Raw genomic sequence first — 20,337 nt, 5'->3', positions numbered from 1 at the left:
GGACCGACCGCCTAGGGCTGCAGCAGCAGCAATCCTGCCGTGCAGAGCCTGGCTAGCAGTGGAGTGTGGCTTTGACCAGCCAGGCTCCAGCTTTGGGCGGCACATGCTAATGCTGGGTGCGCCACTCTGCTTTTTTTCCCATGGGTTTTTTGACCCCTAGATATCCAGGGGTCAAAAAAACCCTCTACACTGCTCCCTTGCAGCACAGAGAACAGCTGAACATGTGGTATGCAGCACCGCAGACATGTCTGTGGCGCCACATACCGCATGGCCGTGCCTGTCTGGACGTGGCCCGAGAAGCTGTCCTTGGATGAAGGTGGTGTTAAAATGCATTGTGTTAAAAAGAAAAAAAAAGTCAATCCACCTGAGCCAGCAAAAGTAAATGCTATCTGCAACAGGCTAGTAGTCCTCATGAGACAGATAGACATACAAAAAACTAGAACTCTTAGTTCCAAAATGATACCTTTTATTAGACCAACTGGGAAATCACAAGAAAATTGTCCTTTTCTGCAAGCTTTCATGAGACAGATATCAGTTTTCCAGTGGAAAACCTAATATGTTTGGGGTTATTAGGAAATGTTTGTGTTTCAGAATAGACATAAATTATGAGTTTCTTTCCCCTCTCTAAATACTTGTGATATCTTTCTACACCAGTTTATTAGCCTGCTAATTCTACACAATAAAAAATTAATGAGAAAACTTAGCCAACTGCTGTGGAGTACATAATTACTGAGGCCCTGTTTATGCTGGGTTTTACAGTGAATTAAATAATATGGTTCTAGCAAACTCTGGGTTCGGCAAGCTAGCATAGACAGAAGCACACAGATTTTAAAAAGTCTGCTCTACACTATGTCCTTACTAAGTTGAACTCGGTTTACACGTGGTTCTTTAACCCAGTTCCCAGCCCAGTACAGAAGACTCTTGAGCCTTGGTGGAAACAACAGGGACCCAATACCCCATTGAAAATGGAAAATAAAATGAGTGACTATGTTCCTCACATAAATCACTCCACTGCTACAGTCTAAGGGATGTTCTAGAATGAGTGAGCTCAGTTTCCCTTCGACAGAGCATTTCTGAAATAGGTCTCATAGTCAGCAGCTGTTTATCAGCATTAGCTACAGAAAATTAAATTAAATGCATTGGCTGCTATCTGGATGTATCCATGCCCTATCCATGCCCAGGAGGTTTGCCTGAATAGCAGGGAGTGTTAAAGTATCTGATCTGACCTACTGAGTCATATGTTAGGGCCCAACAGATTTCCCATATCAGTACATGTCTTTTGATGCGTTTCTCACTAGCAGATATTTTCTGCTTATAGAAGTTGCACAAGGACACATTAAAGTGAAGCAATCTCCTTTTTTTTAACTTTATGTGAAGAACAAAACTAGAGTAGTGCTCAGGTCAGTCCATAAGAAAGACCTGACCCCAAAGCAAACCCATCAAGAGTGGAAGTAATTGGAAAAGATATCCCTTCACAAGTAACAGTAACAAACTGGACAGCTGAATTTTAAATGAGTGGGATTCCTGGCTAAGGGTCTGTCAAGGTCAGGACACAGCAGAGACCACCACACCAAAACAAGTTGATGCAGTCCTCAAGATGGTGGTGAATGACACTAGAAGAATGGACAAGTGCAAGTAAGGGACAGTTAGCGCATGCTATCCTTAGTGAAGACTTGGGCATGAGAGTGGAATCACCAAGATGGGTGCCTGGGGCAACTTCAAGCAAACTTAGAAAAAAAATCATGAGCAGTCTTGTGACTTGGGACAGGACATAGGTTCACCACTTTGAGCCTAAGACCAACAGCAGAGCACATGGTAGATATCTCAAGAAATTCAAGAAGATGAGCATCAGTAAGGTTGTAGCCAATTGCAGGAAGGGGAGAGGGGAAGGAAAGGGATTATCAATCATGACTGACTACTTTTCAACAGGAAAGACCATCAGTGGAGTGTATCATGCTACTGAACTACTGTACTTGCGAGAAGCCATCAAGAGCAAGTGCCACAGGAAGTTGAGTCAAGGAGTGCTCTGTCTCCAGGACCACGTATCATCCCACAACTCACTGGTTGCAGTGCCCTCAGAACCCAATGGAAGTCTATGTGGATTCTACAATGATTGGAAAACGAATTTAATAATGAAACCACAAGAGAATACAAGTTCACCAAGTGAGAGGGGAAAGGATTTTAAATCTTGTTCGTTGTTAGTGTTGTCAACTGCTGTCTAACTTTGGCTAATGAACAGTTTAAAGAAAGGAAGTCATTGCTAAAGTATTGGTACTAAGATGGAGGACTTGCATTAGAATATGTTCTAACACATTTAGTAGTTCCCCAGTAGGACCAGACTTGACGTGCCTTAATTCCCAGGATGCCTTAGTCTAACAAAAATGAAAAACTAAATTGCTAACAAAAATAGAAAAAAACAAGTCTGCCTTAATGCCTTTTGAATAAATCTTTAAGAAGAAGAAAAGGAAGCACAAGTCCATTTGTATTTAAATCCTTTCCTTTGCAGACCAAATTTTAAAACTGGGGTCAGAATCATAGACCTGAGAGTTGGAAAAGACCTAATTAAATTTTGTATCTTATTCCCAAGCATAGGTTCAAATACAACTCCAGTTCTAAAATGACCCTTGTACCCGAGATGAACTAATTATAAACTCGGGGCCAGATCCAATTATAGGCATGCTACATGTTAAACTGATTCTTTGAACATAAAATTAAGAAGCAGCAGTGAAGTAGAATATATCATCTAAAAATTTAGATAACCTGCATTAGAGACAAACCATGTAAAGTTACATAGAAAAAGCAAAAAACATGACTGGCATCATTTTTTAAGCAAATGGATTACTTTTAGAATAATAATTACACATTTTCTTTAATGGAATTTCAAAAAAGATCAATGGTAATTAGAGATAACAGGCCAGTAACTATCAGACAACTGTGTTCCTAAACAATAAAAATTATAACAAAGTGTGACAGGCGGAGGAGGTTGGGTAGATGTGATATCTTTTATTAGACCAACTAATTAGTTAATTAACTAGTTGGTCTAATAAAAGATATCACATCCATCCAAAGAACTTTGTCTGCCTATGTCCTTAGACCAACATGCTACAAGCAACAACCCTAAACAAAGTATGATGATCACATTTTCCCAGTCCTTTTCATCGGCAGGCTCCAGGTTGTGAAAGGACACCAGCACACTCTGCTGGCAATACCAGTTGAATAAACCAGTAAGAAGCAGAAGAAACCAAATGAATTGTCTTTTAAAAAGAAAATGCCATTTTCATTTTAAATGGGATACAAATCTGATTCATTTCAACTTATCAAACAGTTAGTAAATTCTTTCAAACATAAACTATTTAAGTTGGTCTAATAAGAGATATCAGATTCACCCAAAGAACCTTGCCTGCCTATGTCCTTAGACCAACATGGCTACAACCTACACCCCTTCAAACATAACAGTCACTTTTAAGAGGAGAAATGACTATAGCTGGTCCTTAGTATCTTTGCCCCCTCAGAAACCATCTTTTATAATTTGAACCACACAGAAATAAATGTCACTATTTTAGGTGGCAATCTCTTCACTGTTTACTTTAGAAAAAACCCTTGTATTGCTACTAAATAGTCTAGAATCACAGAGAAGTGTGGGGTGGAAAGGACCTCCAGACATCATCTAGTAGTCCAACCCCCTGCCAGAGGCAGGATCATCCCTATCCAAACTAACCTATACAAATCCGTTGTCCAACCCATTAGTAAAACTACACAGCCAACCCTGACACAACCACAAAACACAACACTAACCTGCCACAGGCCAAACGGGGACAACGGTGACCAATGTCCTGCTGCCATTGAGGGTTGTTAAGATAAGCTTGAGAGATCCAAAAAAAAGAGCCATGCCCTCTGCTGCAGAGTAAGGCAACCCCCTGCCACCCACACACACACACACACTCTCACTCTGTACCAATCTGACAATGGGGTAACATTCCTTCTTACACCAAACATGGTGATCTGTCTGACCCTGAGCAGACAGACAAGAACCTCTAACCAGGAACCTTTGGGTTTAAGTTAGTAGCATTGTCAGACCCCAGTCAAAATCCCCAGCCTTGGCTGCAGCCAATTTCCAATGCTTCTGAGAGAGATTTAAAAAACAACTGCTGATGCACAAAGCAGCAGGATGGGGAAAAGTTTCCTTCCAAGCCCCACATGGCAACTAGCAAAACCCAGAAGAATGGGAAATAAGCATAGGAGAACACAGACAGCAGCTCTCCTAGATCTTCCCTGCCCAAATGCTTGTCCAGTCTCTTCTCAAACACCTGTAGTGACGGAGAGTTCCCTCGGCAGTCTGTTCCACTGCCTCTCTGTTCTGACAGTGGAGGAGTTTTTCCTGATACCCAATCTAAACCTATTTTGCTGCAACTTCAAGCCATTGGTCTGCATTCTGCTCTCTGCAGCAAGAGAGAAAAGGGTTTTTCCCTCTTCTTTATGGCAGCCCTTCCTATATTTGAAGAGTGCTATCATGTCCCCTTTTAAGGGCCTTTTCTGCAAGATGAACATGCCTGTTTCCTTCAACCTTTCCTCACATGACTTGTCTTCCAAGCCCTTTATTATTTTTGTTGCCCACCTCTGGACTCTAACTTCTCCATGTCCTTTTTAAAATGTGGAGCCCAAAACTACACACAATATGCTAGATGAGGCCTAACTGATGCCAAGGAAAAAGGCACTCTCACTTCCTATGTCTTGCACCTAACACTTCTATTGATGCATCTGAAAACCATGTTTGCCTTTGTGCAGCTGCATAACACAGCAGACTCATATTGAGTCTGTGATCTGTCTAGACTCCTAGATCCTTCTCTACACTGCTGCCATCTACCCGAGTGTCACTCAGTTTGTTTTTGTGTCGTTGATTATTCTTCCTGAGGTACTGCACCTTGCATTTGTCAGCACTGAATGTCATCCTGTTAGTGTAGCTTTTCAATCTGTCAAGATCCTTCTGAATTGCGCTCCTGTCCTCCAATACATTTGCAATCCTTCCAGTTTCATGTCATCTGTAAATTTGCGGAAGAAGCTCTCTATTCCAAGATCAAAATTATTAATACATACGTTGAACAGTACTGAGCCCTGGACAGATCCCCATGGGACTCCACTTGAAACCTCCTGCCTGTATGGATCCATACCGACCTGGACCCGTTTATAATTACCCTTCGCTTGTGGCAATCAAGCCAATTGTTTTTATCTACCTTCCAGGAGTTTTGTCTAGCCCACATTTCTCCAATTTGATTGTGAGAAGATCAAAATGCAAGCCCTGATGAAGTCCAGATACACTATATCCACAGTATTCCCTTCATCCACCCAAGTTGTTACTGTTTAAGAAAGAGATCAAGTTTGTTTGGCACAATTTGTTCTTAGTAAATCCATGCTGGCTGCTCATGATCAGACTTTCCTCCTCCAGATGCTGGCCTGGCACATGGACTTCCTTATGATATGCCCCAGCAACTTCCTGTGTATCAAGGTGAAGCTGACCAGTCTATAGTTCCCAAGGTCCTCTGTTTTGTTTTGTGGGTTTTTTTCAGAGAGGCACTATGTTGGCCCTGTTCCAGTACTCTGGTACTTTGCCTGTCTTCCACATCTAGATATAAATCAGTAGAGGAGATATGCCCCCTGACCCTGAATCTTCCAGTTTATACCCTGGTGTTCCATCAAGATCAGTGCCATTTTTGTAAGAACAGCAGCAGCTTCCAGGCATGTCTATACTGCAGTGTTTTTTCTTCACATTTCCAAATGTAGCCCTAGCATGTACGCAGCGCTACCACAGCCTGGTCACTGGTATTGCAATCAAAATATAGACTAAAATGCTGTCTACACTACAGCTTCCACCATGGAGCTACAACAGTAGCACATCCATGGCTCCTCATTTTCCGGATGTTATATACAAGCTTTGTATACACACATGGTGTGTTACAGCATCATTTTAAATGTAAAAGTGCAGTTTAAATGAGACAACAAACCCCATACACTCAGTTACTTTATCATAAAAGAAGGCAACAAAAAGCAGCTCATACATTTACATTGATATAGGTGCATCCACACTAGAGATTGTACCAGTGTAACTACCTCAAAAATCACACCCCTGATTGAGCTATGCCAGTAAAAAAAACCCAAAAAACCCTGTATAAAGCAGGCCTCAAAAGAGTTAAAACAGACAAACTGAATCTGTGTGCAGCTCATGAGTGGAAAACAAAAGACACAATGTGAGTTAAGGACAGAGCATTCATTAGTTTAGGATTGAGTTTCCTGGCTTTAGCCAGCTTGTTTCCCCTTTATTATTTTGCAAAGGTACCTTTTGTTCTTCAGTTTCTTTTTCTTTTTTTCAGTATGGTAATAGAAAGATGCTGTACTTATGTTAGGTAATGGAAACTAAATACACATCAAACTGCTTTCAAATGGCTTGGTTTGGGTTTTTAATTTCCTGAACACAAGAGTATCAAGACTGGAAATCTTTTGATGAATTCAGTGGGCTTTAGATCAGATCTTTACATAACATGTTTGATTCCCCAGATCTCTAAGGGCTCCACAGATATTAGTCTAAGGTCTTAGCAGTGTGTATGCTTAAAAATCACTGTTTTTAAAAAATGCCCGGGGTATTATCATTCAGCTCTATTGATCCTTGCAACACTCAAAGCACTACTACAGACCTCCTGCTAGAGTTTTTACCACTGTGTGATCTCCCCTGGGCCTCTGTCTCAAGGGCTCTCTCTTGTCAGGGTTTAAATTGGTATATGTGAGGCCAGCAGAAAAGCTCAATACCAGGACACACAATTTGCTCAGTATACTCAAGACACCCAGTTTCACATCTGCACTACATCTGCCCCAGCTAGAGCAGTAGAACAAATTCCCCAGTGCCTCATCGGGAATTTTGGTACCCAATGGGCGCATCTGCACAAGATGCTTTACTGTAGAGTTAATTACTGCATACTAAGCATCATTGTCTACACATGCTGACCTTTTACTGCACAGTAATTCCCTCTACTCAGCAGTTAATTTACTATCTGCAAATCCAAGTAGCAAATTAACTGCCAAGTAATTACTGCACGGTACAACACATGTAGACAGCCAACCAGGAGCAAATTTGCAGCCAGTCAGTGGGGCAGCAGGGGGTGGGAGATTGCTCCCTGCCCCTAGGAGCTGCCTGCTGCCAGGGCAGGCTCTGCCACTGGAGCACAGTTGGGGACAATGCCCCTTGCCTCAGCAGCAGGGAGCTCCCAGCCCCCGCTCCGTGATCCTAATCATGGAACAGGGGCTGGGAGATTGTTCCCAGCCCCAGCTCCCCGATGTGATTGCGGGAGTGCTCTGTGATCATGATCAGTTGGGAACAGTCTCCCAAACCCTGCTCCATGATCAGGTAGGGGGGGCTGGGAGCTCCCTGCATGGGGAGTGTTCCCTGCCCAGCCTGGAGCTGGTCCCTGGCTGGGACCTGCCACTGACAGGAACCGCTCCCGGCCAGCCTTGGGCTGCACAGGGCTGCACATGCAGCTGGAGCTGGCTGGGGACTGTCCTAGTTTGGGCAGTCCCCAGTCAGCTCCGGACTGCACGTGCAGACTTCCCTGTGCATCTCAGGGCTGGCCAGGAACTGTCCCAATCAGGGCAGGTCCCAGCCCTGTGTCCTAATCAGGTGATCAAAGCACGAGGCTTGAAATGAGCTGTGGGGGAGGGGCAGGTCCCAGCCCCCTGCCCCGATCTGACAGTGGGGCACCTAGCAGCAAGCCCCCTGCTGGACGGCGAATCCCTGCAGCTCTTTCCAAGTCCCCTGCCCTTGATCAGGGAGCCAGGGCTGGGAGCTCCCTGCTGCTGGAGGACATGGTCCCTGCCTGAGCTCTGCCACTGAAGCCCACCCCAGCAGCAGTCAGTTCCTGGGGTCAAGGAGCAATCTCCCAGCCCCAGCCAGGGGACAGCTGTCTCCTGGCCCCATGCTTCCTGCCAGCCCTTGGGCTAGCACCCAAGGGTAGCCTAGAGCTCCCTCTGACTGCTACAGGAGACCAGTGCAGGGCTGGAGGAGGAGAGAGCAGAATGCTGCCATGAGTAGCAAATTTGCTCCTGAATCCCTGTACAGGGCAGGAATAGCAAATCTGCTCCGGAATCCCCTCCTGCCCAGGGTGGGCTTACTCTAGAGTAATTTACTCTAGAGTAAACCCACCCTGTAGCATTTGCACATGTAGACACACCCAATATGCTATAAATGTCACACTGGGAGCTGCTGGATTCTGATCCTCACTAAGATGCCTATGTGAGAGAGAAATTCTTGAAAATCTAGTTTAGATTTGGGGTTGCTTGAAAATCCATCCTTGGTCTTTTTTTCTTTCCTTTTCTTTAAAAAGAAAAAAAACCCAGCAACAACAACCTGACCCTGTATAACCTGACTGAGGGCTTAATGATTTATTTCTTAATCCAATAAGGATAGCTATTGGAGGAAGCAGCTAGAAGAGCTGGCAGAAGATGATGAGAGGATGGACTAAGGGCCAGATGAGTCTGGGTCTACTTTTATTGTAGTTGGTGATGGATATTTGTGCATCAAGGGGCATGTCTACACATGCCCCCACGGCACCATTGTTACTGCACCATCGTTTAGCACTTTTTTTAGTACCTTCTGTACCGTGCTGGTGGCACATGGTAATTTTTAGCTGCTATGTCACTGTAGCAATGCATTATAGCGAGGGAGCACATTACTATAGCGATATAGCTGCAGCGTCACAGTTTGTGCCCGCTGACACTGTCACCGTAGTGTGTCACTATGTCACTGTAGCATCTTGTGTAGATGCACCCAAGTTGACATAAGCATGCCCATATGCTGTAGTCACAATTGTGTATTTTAATTTAGGAGATGGCCCAGCAGACAGCTAGATGGACAACTACGCAGGTTTTCATAGATATAAATTAATGAAGCTGTGTACTACCAAGAACAAATAAATACTAATGGTGATTAATAATTAGCAGGGCAATAATAATCAGTAATATTCTACATACAGTCAATTTCAGAAGCTGTTGTTCTGGAGAAGCTCATTCTGACAATAATACTTTATACAGAACGCCATAGCAGTTTTTCACCAGACAAGCACCAGGGAAATTAAGATAAGTCTTAGGTGGAGAATGGCAGTCATATGACAAAGACCATGTTGCCCAACCCTGTAGGGAACGAAGACTTCTGTATAGGAAGCCAGAGTAAATTCCTACAACAAAGAACTCTGATTTCAAACACAAGGGTCCATGTTTTTTGAGCAACTGATGCTCAGGAACATAGCAAGGTACAAGAAGAGATTGTTACAATGTACAGAGCCAGGGTCCAAAAAAGAAGGTGCTAAACTCTGAGAATTTGAAAAGAATTTGGCCACCAGTGTGGAAAACTTACCAGAAAGAGTTCAAATGCTTCTCCATTCTATTAGCTGAGCTATACGTGCCACATGCCCCGATGCCCCTCTTTCCCCATTCATACATGCATCCTTGCCTTAGCAAGATACGAATTTGGTATTCAGCTCTGTCCCTTGATCATTAATGCAGACTCTTAAGCCTCAGACTTCAAAGGCAGACACACTTAAGAGTCACAAGAGCAGAATAACGGTCTTTCTGTCAAAGGACTGGTAACCTGGATCTTTCATTTGATTGCACTGTACAAATATCGAGCTCCTAGCAAGACTAGGAAATTCCATGATTTATAGAGGGCTTCCCACAGATTAAGTTAATAGGAAAACCCAACAGTGCCTCACCTCCTTCCTCTCTCCAAACACTGGCAAATGAAAGAAAATAAGGTAGCAGGGAAGAAGTGAGCTCTCGGCAGATATGCTGTGGAAAACTGAAGGCTTCAAAGTGGGAACTGTCCAAGAATTCTCTTCCTGCCTCTTGCTGTCCCACTTGGTGACACGCTGGGCATATCATTTACACGTACATTTACACCAGCTTCAATTTACTGCACAGTAGGTGGGAATGGGCCGGCGTCTACACGTGCAGGCATTAAAGCATATTAACGTTGAGTGTGGACTGACTTGGGACTGCACAGTAAAGCATCTACACGTGCATTACGATGCAGTAATTAATCGGGTGTAAATTTGATACCTGCATGATGCACATATCAAATATATGTTCAAGTTGGCGTAAGTCGCCTTTTTTACTGTGCAGTAGAGGCATGCATGTGTAGAAGCGCACCCATACTGTGCAGTAATTTTGGTTACTGCGCAGTAAATGTGCATGTGTAGATGCACCAAGTATGTCCTCCAGCACACTCTACAGCCATGGTTGGTATGAATGTAAACCCACAACCATTCCCAAATAGCCAGCAATGTTTTTTCCCATCTCCTTCCATCACATCTCTTCCCTTTTTGTTATTCTGAAATTCATTCAGACCCTTCATCTCATTTCTTTTCTTTTCCCCTTCCTTTGTTTCCTCACCAGGTTTTCTACACCAGTTCTCAGCATCAAGGTTGTATCCTTAATTATTTGTAGACTGTGACTGAGAGACGCATTTGTAATGAGGATAATGATACACCTAGTTCTTGGAAAGAGTTTTGAGACCTGCAGATGATGAATTCCTATAAAAGAACTAGAGGGTTGAAATTATCATCTACTACTTTACTTATTCTTGTCATTATCATTAGGTAGAATCAAAATCAAATCAGGTTTCCTCCCTACTTTTTCCATACAGTCTTGACGGAAGCTAGAATCTTACAAGATCCAGCCAATAATTATTTGTGAGTTGACACTGAGAGTCTGAACCTGACAATTTAGGGCCAAATTTTTGGTCCCTGCTCTGGCCCTGTTGAAGCAGAATAATTGAGGAGCTATGGATTCATCTGGCCTAGACTACATCAAGAACTGCCAGAGAACCACATGCCAACCCCTGGAAACCCATTGCTGTGAGCCCCTTGGGTCACTCTAATTTATTTGGGGGCTAAATCTAGCTACCCAGAAGATCAAGGTAGATTAAAGGTTGTTTAAATCAACCTCTACCCCCACTCAGATCCCAGGTTTGATCACAGTTCCTTACAGCCTGAAACTAGGATTACTGGAATTGGTACTTGGATTGCAGGATCATAGCAGATGTCTAATAGGTTTGACACACAGACTGTCAACATGGGTATTCTCTCAAGTGAGGGGACCAGGCTGTGGGGTGGTGGCAAAGACTGCCAGGCACAGACACTACCCAAAGACAGCTGTGATTGGGTGGGTCCCAAAAATTGTTTGGAGAAAGCAACACTAAGATAAATGTATTAACTCTGCTGGGATTGTTAACAAACTTTTCAGTTTGGTCCCCCACATGACAACTGGAGAGCTGGAAGTTGCTCCTAGTCTGATGAATGTAAAGTAGGGGTGCACTGATAGAGATTTTGGGGACCAATACTAATAGCCGATTTTTAAGGAGACATATTGACCAATACTGATCCGATTTCTGATACAGCTGCATGCAGCTGATAAGTCATTTGTGATGGATGGGGATGGAGGAGAGAAGGGACATGGGGTGGGGGGGAGGGCAGATCAAGGCCCCACAGTGAGGGAGGGAGTGGGGCAGGGGCTTGGGTAGGCACTACCCAGCCGGGGTGGGGTGGGGCACTGGACGGAGCCATGGCTCATCCGGGAGACACAGGGTAGGGGGTGGCTCCCACAGCTGCACGCACCCCAGAAAGGTATGGGGTCATGTGCCCCTGGATCTGTATGGGAGGGCTGCAGCTGTGGGCTGGGGCTACACCAGGCTCTTCCCAGCATGTGGTGGGAGGGTTGGGCCAGGGCTGCACTTGGGGTGGGTGGTGGCAACACTGGGAGGGAGTTATGGGGGGCTGCAGCCACCCCAAATTTCACTGTACCCCCCTCCCAGCACCACAGCTGCCCATCCTAAGCACAGCCTCGAGGACAGCCCCAAGCACAGCCTCCATGCACTGGGAGCACAGCCCCCACAAACCAGGAAGAGCCCGGTGCATCCCCCAGCCCACAGCTACAGCATACCTTGCCTCCCACCCCCGTGCAGAACCGGGGGCATACGCACTCCCCATGCCCTCCCAGGGTGCACACCACGGTGGGAGTCTCCTTCCTCCCTGCATCCCCCGGACAAGCTGCAGCTCCATCCCACACCCTGTCCCTGCTCCTGCCCCTGCCCCGCCCCACTCCCTCCCTCCATCACCGTTGGGGTGTTGATCTGCTTCTCCCCACACCCCTTCCCTCCCCTGTCCCCGTCCACCACAACAGACTTACCAGCTGCACACAGGTCTCCAAGCTGCCGGGCTGTACTCCTAGCTGCCTGCGTGCTGCTCTGCGACTGCATGCATGCACGGGCATTTACTGGCCACATTATTGGCTGCATCAGCCTGATTTCCAATACAATCCATTTTCTTTATATTGGTGCCAATCCAATATTAGATCAATGTATTGGTGCACCTCTAATGTAAAGGGCTTGTAAGGACTGAAGAAACCGAGCAGAATCTTGGTGTAGATGCTACAGGGTTTGAGGACTAGGATGACCTAACACCTTCCCAAAGACTCTGGAGGACTCAGGAAGAGGAAAGAAGGGCAGCTGCCTTCTCTGAAATACATTCCCTGTGGGGGTGGTGCAGGTATCTACCCTGGAGATCTTCAAAAGGAGACTGGAAGCTCACCTTGCTGAGTTATTTGACCCCAGCAGTTTGTCCTGCCTAGAGCAGGGGGTTGGACCTAATGATCTCACAAGGTCCCTTCCAGCCCTAAACTTCTGTGAATCTTTAGACTTGAGAGGGGAGGGAGAGAAAAGGATGCATCCTCCATCTGGACTGTGGGAGATGGAGGAAGAAAGGGGAGCTGCATAACCTCAGTATTGCTCAGTGCTTTAAGGCAAGACAACACTTTCTCCACTCTCCCATTCTTGTCCATGTACTGTAGAGTTCATGAATAGTCCACAGTCCTGCTGAGAGGCAGGGAAGGATTATCACCTCTGTAGAGATGAAAAACTAAGGAGGCACAGAGGAGAGGGAAGCAAATTGTCCTAGGTCACAAAAGGAATCTGTGACAAACCTGGTAGTGAACCCAGGTTACCAGGACCCTGATCCAGTGCCTCAGCCACTGAGCTATCCTCCCAGCCATGAACAACATGTGCCTCCTGAGGCTGGGGGAGCACGGCGACTGCCCACAGGCAGCAGTGGTGGTGTTGGCGGTGGTGTCAACGGCAGGTGCATGGCAGTGGCGAGTGGGGACCGCCTGCAGGTGGCTGTGGTGACATCGGTGGCAAGGGCGGGCCGAGCAAGGACCGTCCGCAGGTGGTTGTGGCAGTGTCGGTGGTGAGCGAGGGGGGCTGGTGAGCAGTGACCACCTGCAGATGCCAGCGGCAGTGTCAGCAGCGGCCAATCTCAGGAGGGGCGTGTGCCCCCCCTGTACCCTTCCTATGCATCACCTGTGCTCCCAGCCCATTTTTATCTCTGGCCTCTAGGCTGTGAGTGTGGAGGGTGAGCGGGCAAGAGGGACAGGGGTGCCTTTCTGTGGACACAGGGAGAGAAATATGGTGAGGGAAATATGGCTCTTCTCTGGCCACGTAGGCTGGGAAGGAGTGGGCGAGAGCCTGCATCCCTCTAGACTCTGGTGGCAGGGACAGAAAAGGAACCAAGTGGCAAGGCTCTCTCTGAAATGCAGGGGGTAAGAGGTGGGCAGGGCTGTGCAGGGGGGAGCAGGGAAGCACATATCTCTCTGGGGACCTGATGGAGGGGGAGGGCAGGGCAGGGCTGCTCTGTCTGGGGTGAGGAGGAGGGCACCGCACTCCCACTCCAGGTTCTGTGGGGAGGGGAGGAAACCAGCAGGGCTTTCTTCTCCCCATGGGAGGTAGCAGCACATTCCTGTCTCAGCAAAAGCTTTGGAGATTAAAGCCCGGGAAAGGGAGAAGGGGGAGGAGAATGACTGAGTGGCTGCATCCACCATCCCCAGCCCTCTCCCCTTGTGTGAGTGGACACAAAGTAGTTCAAAGGGCAGCAGCAGAGAGCCAGGCAGCGCCTTCTTCCTTCCCCCTGCGCTGCTGGGGGCTGCTCCCCGGCTGCACCTGCAGCCTCCCCCTGCCTCTGAGCCCGCAGCATGCCCCATGCATAACAAACCAGCAGTGCAATCAGCCCAGCAGGCAGGCAGAGGATGTCTGCCAAGGCAGCGGCTGGACAGAGCCAGGTACAGTGCAGCCAAGCATCAGGGAGACCCTCTCCTGCCCTCCGCACCCCACAGGGCAGTGCCCTGGCTCCTTACCCCATGGGCCCTTGCCCCAGCAGCATCCCATTCATCCATCTTGAGCCTCTTCCCCTGGAGGTGACAAAGGCAGCATAACAATGAGAGACACCGAGGAGCTCTGGGAACTGCCTACCCCAGATTCAGTTATTAACTTTCATCAGGCAGCTCCGACTAGGACTCCCAGAAGAGCTCGGTGCGAGCCTGCACCGCACGGCCTGCTGGGAACTGTAGTTCTCAGCTGCACCACAAGCTGTTTCCATCTCAGCCCTGGCTGTGCGGTGGGGCTCGGGGGTCCAGGCCAGGTCCTAATGGATCAAAAATGGGCCAGGTCCTAATGGGTTAAAAACAACCAGGTGCTGGGGTTTTTATGCACAAAGAGCAGCCTTATTACTTGGAATGATTTATGTCAGAGTAACAGAGAGGTCACCAAAGCACGGTGCATGAGACAATTGTTTAGGTCTTCCTGGGGAGCTGGCAACTCCCTTGGTGCTGGCTCTGCTCCTTTCCAGCTGTTACATCCATGTTAAGGACCAAGATTTTAAATGCCATCCTGTAACATCCCTATTCCCTGCAGTAGTTGCACCGGGGAATGGGAGGGGTGCTGGTGATGAGAAACTGCTGGTTAAAGCAAACCTCAGATGATGGACGTGTTTGAGGCGCTAAGGAGGGAAATAAAGTGAGAAATGGGAAAGGACAGTGTGAGCTCTCATGTCTGTCTACTCTATAACCTGCTGACTGGAATATGGCTGCTGCCACTGCAGTTTCCTAAAGGTGTAATGCAGGGCTAATGATATTTTAAGAACTGCACACTTCCCATATCACAGCCCCGGCAGATGACAATATTTGGCCTCTTTGATGGTGGACTCATCAGAGGACAGTAAGGACTGTACAGGTCAGGTTCTCACTTCTAAAGGTGCTTAACCAAGTCACGGGTGACCCGTGTGCACACAGTTGATGCAGTACTGATGTTACCCATGACTGGAGACAGGTACTTAGCCCTGTTAGTCTGAGGTCAGGCAGAAAGCCTTCTACTTGTGATCTTTCGTTGTTAGTGTGACATTGCTTTGCACGGTGCTTTATACACAGAGAGACATGCCCTACCGTTGGCAATGCGTAGGGGGTGCACACAAGTGCACATGCACCCCCTGACAGAAGCACAACTGACACTGCCAGCGGGGCCTGCGGGCGGTCACCGCTCACCACCCCCCACCTTGCCACCTACACCGCCGGTGGCATCTGCAGGTGGTCACTGCTGCCAACAGCGTCTGCAGGTGGTCACCGACCACTGTTCAGTGCTCGCCCTCCCCGCCTGGTCTGCTCCACTGCCAACACTGCCATGGCTGCCTGAGGGAGCTCCCCGCTTGTCACTGCTATGCCCCCGCTGCCGTCACTGCCGCCTGCAGGCAGTCGTCGTGCCCCCCCAACCTCCAGGGGCACATGCCTTTCATGTCAATAATCTAATATATTTATAAATATAAAAACATGGACATTTCTTTCCACTGTAATGGGCTGGACATTTCTAGAGAGACTCGGGGAGGAAGGTGCTGACACTTCTGCCCTGATGGAGTTTGGTTTGTACACTTAAATGGTTTTCATAGGTTTAGTTTTTCGTTGATGGTATAGCATAAATGAAAGAATTCACTCTAAGTTGGTGTGAACGCAGCACCGAAGGCTAAGACTAAAATAATACAGTAGCCTTTTCAAGACTTTTATTTTAAAATATTGGCTAACTCCCAACAGCAAGGACTGCAGTTCTTCCTCTTTATTTATTTTGTTTGGTGGTTTCTATTGTTAAATATAGGCTGCACAAAATACCTTCCACAGCTCGTGATCTTTTTTTGGCACCCCATACGTTAATACAGATCTTCTATAGGATTATTTATATAGAGTTATATGTATTTCATGTTTAATGGTACTGAGCTATCATTTCCTCCCAAGCATATTCTAAATAAATATAATTAAAACATAAAAGGATGATGATTCATATCTAAAGGAATGTCATCATGAAGTGTACAGGGGTCATCTAGAACTGATACAAATCCAGCAGAGTATAAGAGGTTGTCATCAAAGGGACCTAATCCAGGTATTTATAAATATGTAACTACATATTTATAGATATTTATAAATATCTAACTACAGTGATATCTATGTGCTAAAACACTAATAAGGCTTGCCAAAAGTTTCAAATGTCTGGGACCTCTTACCTACCAATGTAATTAAATGCTGATAATGAAGTGGATATCTTTCATGTTCTCATGTTGGACCATTTCTCTATTTTGTTCTTCGGTGAGGCTGCATGGGTATCTTTTCCTCTGTTGTAGGATGGCCTACATAGAAGAAGATCTCAAATCAAAATCTAGGCACAGCGAGGTTTCAGAACTCTCAGGAGAGTGAGTTTCACAGGCTTGAATACTATAGCAATTAGATAAGCTAGACAGATACAGAAACGTTTTAAATTGTGCTGAACAAACTTTAAGAATGAGATGACAAAATGCTCTCACACTAAAAATCATTGCTTATGGGTGTTCCAGCCACGCTGAAGTTTTGACTGATTTTTCGAGAGGTGGCTTTGATGAAGAAAAAATATGTTTTTAGTGTTTAATGGCCACACACTGACCTTTCACTGTAAATACCAAGAAGGCAGCCACATCAGAAATGTTTGTTGTTACTCCATGGGAATCCAGGACATAGAAGTGCAAGAGTGACACTCCAATGAATTGTGCTGTCATTAGGCCTCACTCACCCGGCAGACAAGAAAGACTTGGTATAAATCCTGGTGGGGTATTTGTTTTTATAGTATTAGATTTTCAAAATCCATCGTCTTTCTGTGGATCACAGACTTGCTCCTTTCTTTACCTCTGCAGTGCTGCTGTGGGAGGTCTGCATCCCAGCCTACAAAACATGAATAATAGCTAAAAGCAAGCCCAGCAAATGTCTACATGGCTCCTGCTTGGTCTGGGCACCTGGGAGATTGAGGACGAGGAAAAACATGGTAGTTTAATTATTTCAAATTTATTTATCATTCTTCTCCCTGGATTCAGTAGACAATTCTATTTATTTATTTAAAAATTCAATCTGAATGTATATTTTCCCTGCTGCCTAGTACAAAGCCCATTGTCAGTGTCACAGTCACCACCTGTGAAAGGATAGTAAGTCTTGGTGACTGGGTGATTCCTGGCCTCTGGCTGTGGAAAGGTTTAGCTCACTCCCTCCTCCAAGAGAGACTCCTCCTGCCCTTGCTTAGTCTTTCCTGCCATGACTTTGATGGAAAATTTATAGGCGGTGATGTCTGGTCTGAGAACAGTCAATCCTTGAGCAGGGACAGTACCAAGAATGATCCCAGTCTCGTGCAGCACTGTGTCCTTCAGGACCAGCCAACTGATCTTAAGGGCCAAATTTTGAGAGCTCCTCCAGCCCCCTACACTCCTGCCTCATACCTCTGGTGATTTAATTACTTTAAGTCCTATCTTCACCCAGCCTTGTTGCTGTAGGTGCCAGATTTAGTTCCTGGGATACCCAAGAGTCTGTCCCTTATAAGGATAATTAAAAGTAAGCAGTTCAGCTACTCCTCACCTGTCCAATGCTTGGCTCGCTTCAGTGTCTGTTCACTGCCTAGCCTTAGTTCCTGGGGCTTCTTGGGCTCTCCTGCCAGCTTTCTGCTCCGATCAGGTGTGATCTTGGCTGCACAGCTTAGGCTTCTGATCCCTATGGAGGAAACGACCAAGACTTGATCAGCTGACTCCCGGCTTGGGTGCAGAACTAGGTGAAGAGATCTGGCCCTTCCCTTTCTCTGGACGATGACTCACGTCAATGTGGATCTCTGGCTTCAGTCTCTCTCCCTGTGAGTCTTCCCAGTTCAACTGGGTCTGGGTGAGGTACTGACCCCAGCTATCCTGATTCCGCGCTGGTTTGAGCATGTCAGATGGGTCGCAAATTGGCTGGAGGGCCACACCCAGAGAGTGGTGGTGGATGGGTCTTTTTTGATCTGGAGGGATGTGGGAAGTGGGATCCCCCAGGGCTCGGTCCTCGGACCTGCGCTGTTCAACATCTTCATTAGTGACTTGGATGAGGGGGTGAAAAGCACCTTGTTCAAATTCACGGATGACACTAAAATGTGGGGAGAAGTGGGCATGCTGGAGAAGAGGGACAGCCTGCAACTAGATCTAGACAGGTTACAGGGGTGGGCAGATGAGAACAGAATGGGATTCAATCCTGACAAGTGCAAGGTGCTGCACCTGGGGAGGAAGAACCAGCAGCATACCTACAGGCTGGGGAACTCCCTTCTCATCAGCGCAGAGGCAGAAAAGGGTCTTGGAGTCATTATTGATGCCAAAATGAACGTGAGCCTCCAATGTGGGAACGCAGTCAGCAAGGCTAACTGCACCTTGTCATGCATCCAGAGATGCATCTCAAGCAGGTCGAAGGAAGTGATCCTCCCCCTCTATGCAACACTGGTGAGGCCGCAGTTGGAGTACTGTGTCCAGTTCTGGGCGCCGCACTTCAGGAGGGATGTGGACAACATGGAGAGGGTCCAGAGGAGGGCCACCCGCATGATCAGGGGGCAGCAAAGCAGGCCCTACGAGCGAAGGCTACAGGACCTGAACCTGTTCAGCCTCCACAAGAGAAGGCTGAGAGGAGATCTGGTGGCCATCTACAAAATGGCCAAGGGGGACCAGCAGGCAATGGGAGAGTCCCTGTTCACCTGAGCACTACCAGGAGTAATGAGGAATAACTGCCATAAGCTGACAGAGTAGATTCAGGCTAGACATCAGGAAGCGCTACTTCACAGTCAGGGCGGCCAGGATCTGGAACCAACTTCCAAGGGGAGTGGTGCTAGCTCCTAGCCTGGGGGTCTTCAAAAGGAGGCTAGATAATCACCTTGCCGGGGTCACTTGACCCCAGCATCCTTTCCTGCCCATGGCAGGGGGTCGGACTTGATGATCTGCTGAGGTCCCTTCCGACCCTACCTACTATGAAACTATGTAACTATGTTGGCAAGTCCAAGGTGCTCAAAGGATTCGGGTTGGGGTGTGAACGAAGTCTTTCTCTCCTTTTCTTTACCAGCTCTGCCACACCCATTCTTATTGGATTTAAACTGTCATCCCACTGTTACCAGGTGAAATTTGAGGACAAGAATATGCCTATTCACATAACATGCTCACTCACTCTCTCCCCCTCTCTCAACATATGAAACATTAGGCACATGCATCAAGATGTGCTCTGTAGGCTCAAGCTTTTAAACCTGAACTTCTATCTAGGGGGCCATATCTTCTGCCCACCTCCTAGCTGCTTTGTGCTGCCCAAGAGTGATGCAACTGGAATTGGAGCTGGTGGTGCTGGTGTTATCAGTCACAGCTGTTCTCGATTCCAGTAGAGGAATACATTAGTAGTGTGACCAGAACTCTTGCTCTTGCAATTCCTATCTGGCAGTGATCCCGAGAGGGAAAGTTGAGGGGAAGGATCAGGGCCTGTATGATACAGAACAGTCTTTCACTGCTCTAAGTTAAGCCTGGGATTGAGCTGACCCCAGATGCGATATAAGAGTTACAAATAAACACAAAGGGTGAGTCTAAAGGAGCACACATGCGGTTTGCAGTGCTACAAACTCGTCTACAGTGCCACAAATCGCACATGCCACACACACACCCATTTGCCGCACTGTTAATTTGCAGTGTGGTGGGTTTTTTGACACCAGCAAATCTTGGTGTAAAAAAAAAAGCACCAGAATAAAGCAGGGTGGCAGCAGTATGCATCACCCAAAACTAGAGCCTAGCTGGCCAGAGCCTTGCTCTGGCTCCCAGCCAGGCTCCACATGACTGGATCACTGCTGATGCAGCCCTAGGAAGTGCCCAGGACCCCAGGTAAGACTACTGATGCCAGCCCAAGTGCTGGCCGCAGCCTCTGCTACCTGACCTGGGGCAACTCGCTGTGTGCCACAGCATGCATGCAGGGTTGTTTCCTGGGGACAACTATTTGTCCCTGGGGAAAACACACATTTCTGCTTGTGGGAGATGCACCCAAAAACCAGAAATTGATGTTCCTGCAATGTTGGTAGTATTCCATTTATTAGTGTTTTGTTTCTGAGGGTTAGTCTTGCCTCACAGACTGAACAGAAAACTCACTTTCAATCTTCCC

At 46.9% G+C, this 20,337-nt stretch overlaps 1 protein-coding gene across 1 annotated transcript in view; it reads right to left on the bottom strand.

Moving 5' to 3' along the window:
* The window catches only part of AMOT (angiomotin), a 77,619-nt gene extending 63,294 nt beyond the window's left edge, over positions 1–14,325 (bottom strand). The window contains exon 1 of the mRNA XM_019487831.2: positions 14,221–14,325. The gene's annotated coding sequence lies outside the window, so the exon portion shown is untranslated. The remainder of the gene's footprint in view (positions 1–14,220) is intronic.
* Between the last annotated feature and the right edge of the window lie 6,012 nt (positions 14,326–20,337).

The sequence above is a fragment of the Alligator mississippiensis genome, chromosome 8 (genome assembly GCF_030867095.1).
Source record: "Alligator mississippiensis isolate rAllMis1 chromosome 8, rAllMis1, whole genome shotgun sequence".
Lineage (NCBI taxonomy): Eukaryota > Metazoa > Chordata > Crocodylia > Alligatoridae > Alligator > Alligator mississippiensis.
Note: the sequence above shows the minus strand (reverse complement) of the source record. Positions and strands in the feature narration are given on the sequence as shown.